This window comes from Lactuca serriola, chromosome 1, assembly GCF_051521515.1.
Source record: "Lactuca serriola cultivar US96UC23 chromosome 1, Lser_US96UC23_V15, whole genome shotgun sequence".
Classification (NCBI taxonomy): domain Eukaryota; kingdom Viridiplantae; phylum Streptophyta; class Magnoliopsida; order Asterales; family Asteraceae; genus Lactuca; species Lactuca serriola.
In genome coordinates, this window is record NC_136408.1 from 160,839,746 (window position 1) to 160,846,705 (window position 6,960).

A 6,960-nucleotide genomic window follows, 5' to 3' on the forward strand; every position below is an offset into this window, starting at 1 on the left:
GTCGGTTTCTCTAAAGCCGAAGGGTATGGTGCGGTATTAACCTCCACACCATGCTCCCCAACTTTAGAGTCATCTTTACCCTTAACTACTTTTTGTTATTCAGATTTGAAACCTTTCTCAAAATCTTCTTTTTCGTCAAAGATGACTTCAGTGCCACTGTCGTTATCTAATGTAGAGGCACTTACCTTGTTGTCAACCTTTTTCCCATTACACAAGGTGATTACCTCATTCACTTGATGCTCTTTTCTGGGTCTTTGGGTTTGAGATGGGCTGACTGTTGTGGTGCTTGGAAACTTGCCCTCTTCTCTTTTCCCAATTTGCTCCACCAGTTGAGCAATCTACTTCTCGATAGCAGCTATGGACTTCAAGTTAGTGTCGGCTTTCTGATATATTTGGGTTATGAACTCCATGATTTTGTCCAACTTGTTGCCATCCGTTTCCTCCTTCTTTGATGTTCCACCTTGGTTAAAGTTGGACTGCTGGAATTGTTTTGGCTGATTTTAGTTTTGGTAATTCCTTTGACAATTTTTGTTGAAGTTACCATTGTTATTGTAGTTCGCACCTTGGTTATAGTTCCGATTGAATGATCGTGGATTATTTTGGAATTAACCATAACCGTGCACTTGATTGATTTCCTCTTAACTTCTCATGCACTCATCTGCAATGTGTCTTGAATCTCCACAGCTTACACATATCTTCTGTCCCTACGAAAAAACACACCTTTCTCTTTACCTAGACTAGAAAGTAGTAAGTCAAATTTATTATTTAAAGAATTAATATCAGATTTGACTTCATTTTTCCAGTTTGTGTCTAGTCCAACTGAAGTGGCAGATGAAACTGGGTTCTCCCGTTTCTTAGCTGAGTAATTGGTTTTTGAACCATGACTCAACTGCTCCAAGAATCACCAAGCATCTTCACTATCTTGCATCATAATAGTGTCGCCAGACGAGGCATTAATCATGGTTTGGTTAGCAGTGTCAACTCCATCATAAAATAAATGTACAAGTTGCCAACAGGGAAATTCATGATGGGTACATGAACACAACAATTCCTTGAGACGTTCAAATGCATCATGAAATTATTCATAGGGTTTTTGTGCAAAATCATGTAATGCTTTTCTTATTTCCATTGTTTTACTAGCAGGGTAAAACTCTTGCAAAAATTTAGTTTTTAATTGCTCCCAAGTAGTAATACTATGGGGGGCAAGAGAAGTGAAACAATACTTAGCTTTTTCTTTTAAAGTGAATGGAAATAAGTGAAGTCTAAATGAATCTGTATTAGTTCCTCGAGGAGTATTCACGTTAGCAATTGCAAGGAACTCATAGAGGTGATTGTATGGATCATCAGTTTTATGGCCTCTAAAGACGGGTAAGACACTAATTAGTGGTGGTCTTACTTCCACATGATGCTCATTTCCTTCCACAAAGAGTATAGGTGAAGCATCATCTTACTCTCCCGGCTGAAAATGAGACGTCACAGATTGTCTATTAGGCTGCGGAAAATAAAGATGAGGGAATTGGTTACCTTTGTTGTAGTATCCTCCATTTGTATTGTTGAATCCACCATTTGGATTCCTTCGATATTGATTCCCAAAGCCTTGGTTGCCAAACCCGTCATTGTAGTCATTGTTGCCACCATTGGGGAAATTCTGGTTGTTCCATTTATTGTTGTAGTTCGCGTTTCCACCCAATTGCCTTGATTCAGCCTGTTACCACCATTGTGGTTCTGATTCCAACCAAGTCCATTGTCACTTCCATCATCAAAATCCCAGTCATCCTCGTTACCACCATTACCGAATTGAGGACCAACTTTTCTAGGACTGTGGTTCTGATTTCTGACATTACTGCCGCTGTGGTTTCCTACATTGCCTCCCATATTTTGTGCCCAATTTCCTTCCTTCTAACATTTTGGCCACGGTTGTTTCTTTTCGGTTGTAGTTGTACTCGTTGGACGATTTGTGCACCGGCATTGTTGTTATTCCTATTGTTTCCATTGTTGTTGTTTGGGAATTGAGGAGCTGGTGGTGGAACTAGTGGTGGAGGATTGTTGGCTGTATCGTCATGTCCCTCGAGCACATCGTCCATGACAACGTTATCTACACTCATAGTGTTGATGTTCCTTCTGGAGACCCGGTTTGAGCGAGATGTTCGTTTGATTTTCGGATCAAATGCAAGCGGTGAAGAGCGTCCACTATGTCTTGTATGCATGCACTGGTGTGCCTGCACAACTCAAATAAAACAAACGTGAACTGCAAACGAGAATTGAAAATGAAAGTAAAAAAAACTATAACTACTTAAACACAATAGCTCAAGCGCACCATGTCCCCGCCAACGACGCCAAATTTTGATCGAAGTCGTTGTATCCATAAAAAATAAAACAACTAACCTAGGTAGATAGGGTAAGCCGAGTCGAATCCACAAGGATTTCGTGGTTAAACTTTGTGTCAAAGAAAACAAGAAAAAGAAAAGTATTACTAGCAATTGTCACAAAAAAGATTAAAACAAAAGCTTGGAAATTTATTAATTAAAAATAAAAATCTCAATGAGAAAACTAGAGTACTCTCGGTTCAGTTATGGACAGTTTAGATTCAATCACTTTCTTCCCTAGAACCGTAGTTCAATTACGTAGATGCAATTGGGGTTTATTAACTTGTAACACATAGTTTTTGGCACACTAGAAGTTTATTCAACTAGTTGTCTTACTCATTTACGTCTAAATGGATTAGGGACAATTAGTGAACTACCAATAAAATGTCATACAACTACCTATTACTGCATTAACATTCAATATCATAAGTCGGAATAATATATGTTGATTCAATAACTTGTCTTTATTTCTAAAATAATTGACGTTGGAACATATGATGAATTGACAATAGACTATCTTAATTATGACATCAAACGAATTCATACAAGCCAATTTCAATCGTTATTACCAAACGATTATCAAATGAGGCATAAAACAAAAATTTAAATTAACTAGAATCAAGTAATAATCAAGTGTGTTCATCCAAAAGTCATAAACATCCCCGGAAGTAACCCTAACGGTTTAGCCTTCCATTGAGTTCATAAAACAAATAACTTGATTGAAATGAATAAAATGCATAATAGAATTCATAAACAAACATAGTATCATCAAACAAATGTAGCCTAATGATTATGAAAGTATAGAACAAATAAACCTTGTGGAAGAAGAAATAATTCTGGAAAATAACAAATTGATGAAGATTAACCAATGAAATGATCTTCACTTAGAGCTTGATGATGAATTGAATCAAATCTTGCATTGAATTCGGATTTGAATGGAATGGATTTGTGTTTCCAAATGTTTCCAAGGGTTTTAGAAGCCTCAAAAACACATGAAAATTCTAAAAATCGGAGGTGGTAATCCTAATAACGAATTCATAGGCTCCTATTTATAGTGTGGGACAAAAAAATTAAGAAACCGGGCGATGTGGGACGTTGGACGTCCTAGGACACGTCTTAGACGTCGTGTATAACGCCCAAAAATTCATTGTACGTCCTTGCATGCCATCTGTCATCCTTGAAATACACTAAAAAATGGCCAAAATTGTCAGACATCTTAGGAGACGTCTTAGATGCATTCTAGGACGTCCTTCCTTGTTTTCTAGACTTTCGGAAATACACCGTTCCAACACGAGATATCCCTAAAATGCCAAGACGTTCTAGGGGATGTCTTAGATGCCATGTAGGATGCCGACGGACCCTTCTCTTTCTTTTCTTCTTCAAAATCTGAGCAAATGCTGACTGTTTGACCTGGACGTCCTAGGGGATGTCTTAGACGCCTCGAGGCGTACTTCATCTTCCGTGCAAGTTTTGGTGGTTAAAACGACATAACAAGCAGAAATACAAACCATGAAAGTTGTATCAAATCTTGTCTAGTTTTTAGAACTTCTTTACTCATGTCAATCGAAGCTCCACAACTTGAGATATGACCAAAACATTGAAGCATGGTCAATTTTCCCAGCAACATATATTCATTCCTTTAGCAATCTGTTATACTTGCAGGTTCCGCCCACTTTTAGTACAATATATTGACCTACATATGAAGTTCAACAACTCATCAAAGTAGTGCCATTCTTGGACAATTATACATCAATTCAATAGATTTATGAAAATTTAATACATCCATAAAATAGACTTATCACATATATGATATTATTTGTTCGGATCTATGGTCTGTTGCCGACCAAATCTGGAAACCTTATGTGGTTAGGATTCTAAGCGTATGACTATTATATTAGAACTAGCATGTATACATTTCGGAGTGATCAAAAGAATCTAACTATCTATCGTGAATACGGATCTAAGTTCGCCTAATTTTGTGTATAGATCAAAATGGAAGGAACTCGAGGTGGAGTTGGAAATGCAAATGGAAACAGGAACCAACAACCTTAACCCCAAGTACTTGAGCAAGTAACTATTGTAGCAGTTGCACCTGAGCCACTGTCGATGGATGGGTATAAGGGATGATGCAGATGATGTTGGATTACCAAATGGAGGAGAGAAGGCGATTATTACAACATAATAGGGAAGAAACTACGATACCTGTTGAACAACCCAAATTTAGTTATGGGAGTCAGAAGGAGGGAACTATAGTGGGACTGTTGGTTAAGCCAACCCACCGATAGTTAGATGAAACAATCAGGATGGAGGAGATGATGGACGTGGATGCAAATACAAGGATTTCATAGCATCCAAATACAAGGATTTCATGGCATCCAAATCCACCGACACCGGTGCAAGTTATGGACTGGATCTCCGAAATGGAGACAATGTTTGAAAGTTGTGAATATAGCAACAGACAGAAGACTGCACTCGCGATCCCTCTGTTAAAATCTGGTACATTGAGCTGGTGCAAGTTACGAGCTGATTCGATGCCCAAGGGAGAAGCTAGTAAGATGCCTCGGGAAGATTTTGTGGTAGAACTGAAAATGCAATACTGGTCTGAGCAGGATCTTCTGGAAATCAATAATGAGTTTCAGAAAAGAAGAAGCTTGTTCCTTATCTAGTTCCAACTGAACTCTCCAAGGTTAACAAGTTTGCCCACGGATTACCAGCAGACTTTGGTCCAATGGTCAGGCAAGCAACCACTTTGAAAGCCGCCATCTAGGCTGCTAAGAATGTTGAGACCCGGATAATGAGAAGGGTCTGGAGAGGGCATAGTTGGTGAGATAAGAAAGTTTGATGGACCTTCAAGCTCCAAAAAGAAGATTAACTTTTTGAAGTCTAGTTCAAAAGGAGGAGGAGAAGCGAAATGGTGTGACAAGTGTAAGACGAAACATGTTGGGAAATGTGGCGAGGAGGTCACATGTTTTAAATGTGGAATGCCTAGGCACTATGCCAATGAATGCACCTTGAATAAGAAAGTGTGTTATGGGTGCAATGAAGAGGGGCACATTTTGAGGGACCTCCCGAAAAAGATGGAGGCAGCAAAACCCAACATTCCACTCAAGCCGAGGGCGAGAGCCTTCCAAATGACACTTGAAGCTGCAAAGGAGGAAGTGGATGTCGCTTCAGGTACCTTTCTTGTAAGCAAATTTCCTGCCCAAATTCTGTTTGATTCTGGATCCAACTACTCCTTCATTTCGCATGAAGTTGGTAGAAAACTAGCATTGCCTATAGAAAAACTCGATGATGCCCTAATTGTAGAAGTTGCGAGTGGAAAATTCTTACCTATTAGCAATAGTATTAAGAATGTTTTCATCGAGTTAAATGAAAACGAATTCCATGAATAGCTATTAACCATCGAATTGAATGGTTTCGACATCGTGTTGGGGATTGGCTTAGCGCCTATGATGCCAAAATATTGTGCAGGAAGAAGATAGTAAAAGTAAACCTTCCAGGAAAAGAGTCATTTATGGTGTATGGGGACAAGCACAGAGTAAGTTATGGAATCATCTCCATAATGAAAGTCAAAAAGTGTTTGGCCAAGGGATGTTCATCAAATCTAGTACTTGTGATCGATGCTAAGAAGGAGAAGAAGGGAGTGCAGAAGATACCAGTGGTGTGTGACTTTCTAGAAGTCTTTCCCGAATATCTTCTCGGATTACCCCCTGATAGACAAGTGGAGTTTATAATACACTTATTACCATATGCCATGCCAATAGCAAAAGCAACATAAAGATTAGCACCGACGGAGATGATGGAGCTGATGACACAACTTCAGGAGTTATTGGACAAAGGTTTCATTAGAGCTAGTTCATCACCCTGGGGAGCTCCGACGTTATTCGTGAATAAGAAGGATGGGATGATGAGAATGTGCATAGATTACAGAGAACTGAACAAGGTAACAATAAATAAGAAGTACCCATTGCCAAGGATTGATGACCTATTTGATCAGTTGCAAGGTTCGAAGTATTTCTCGAAGGTCGATCTTAGGTTAGGATATCATCAGCTAAAGGTGAGAGAGCTGGATATTGAGAAGACTGCTTTCAAAAGAAGATATGGACACTACGAGTTCTTGGTTATGTCATTTGGACTAACCAATGATCTAGTACCCTTCATGGATTTTATGAATAGGGTTTGTAAACCATTCCTCGATAAATCCATGATTGTGTTCATAGATGACATTCTGATTTACTCGAAATGCTAGGAGGAGCATGTTAAACACTTGTGAGAAGTGTTAGAAGTATTGAAAAATGAAAATCTGTATGCTATGTTCTCCAAATATGACTTTTGGATTCAGGAAGTCCAATTCTTGGGTCATGTGGTCAACCAAGATGGAATAATGGTTGATCCAACAAAGATTGAAGCCGTGATGAAGTGGGAACAACCGAAAAGTCCCATGGATATTCGATGCTTTTTGGGATTAGCTAGATATTACCGAAGGTTTATCGAAGGATTTTCTTCGATCGCTACTCCATTGAAAGCTTTGACACAAAAAGGAGCTACTTATGCTTGGAGTGATAAGCACAAAGAAGCATTCGAGTTGCTAAAG

The 6,960-nt window shown here is 38.9% G+C and overlaps 1 non-coding gene across 1 annotated transcript; it reads left to right on the forward strand.

The window, feature by feature from the left end:
• The first annotated feature begins 1,019 nt into the window (after window positions 1–1,019).
• LOC145080770 (small nucleolar RNA R71) lies at window positions 1,020–1,126 on the forward strand. The gene has a single exon (XR_013695356.1). It is a non-coding gene; the product is annotated as a small nucleolar RNA R71 (small nucleolar RNA).
• Window positions 1,127–6,960: the final 5,834 nt, after the last annotated feature.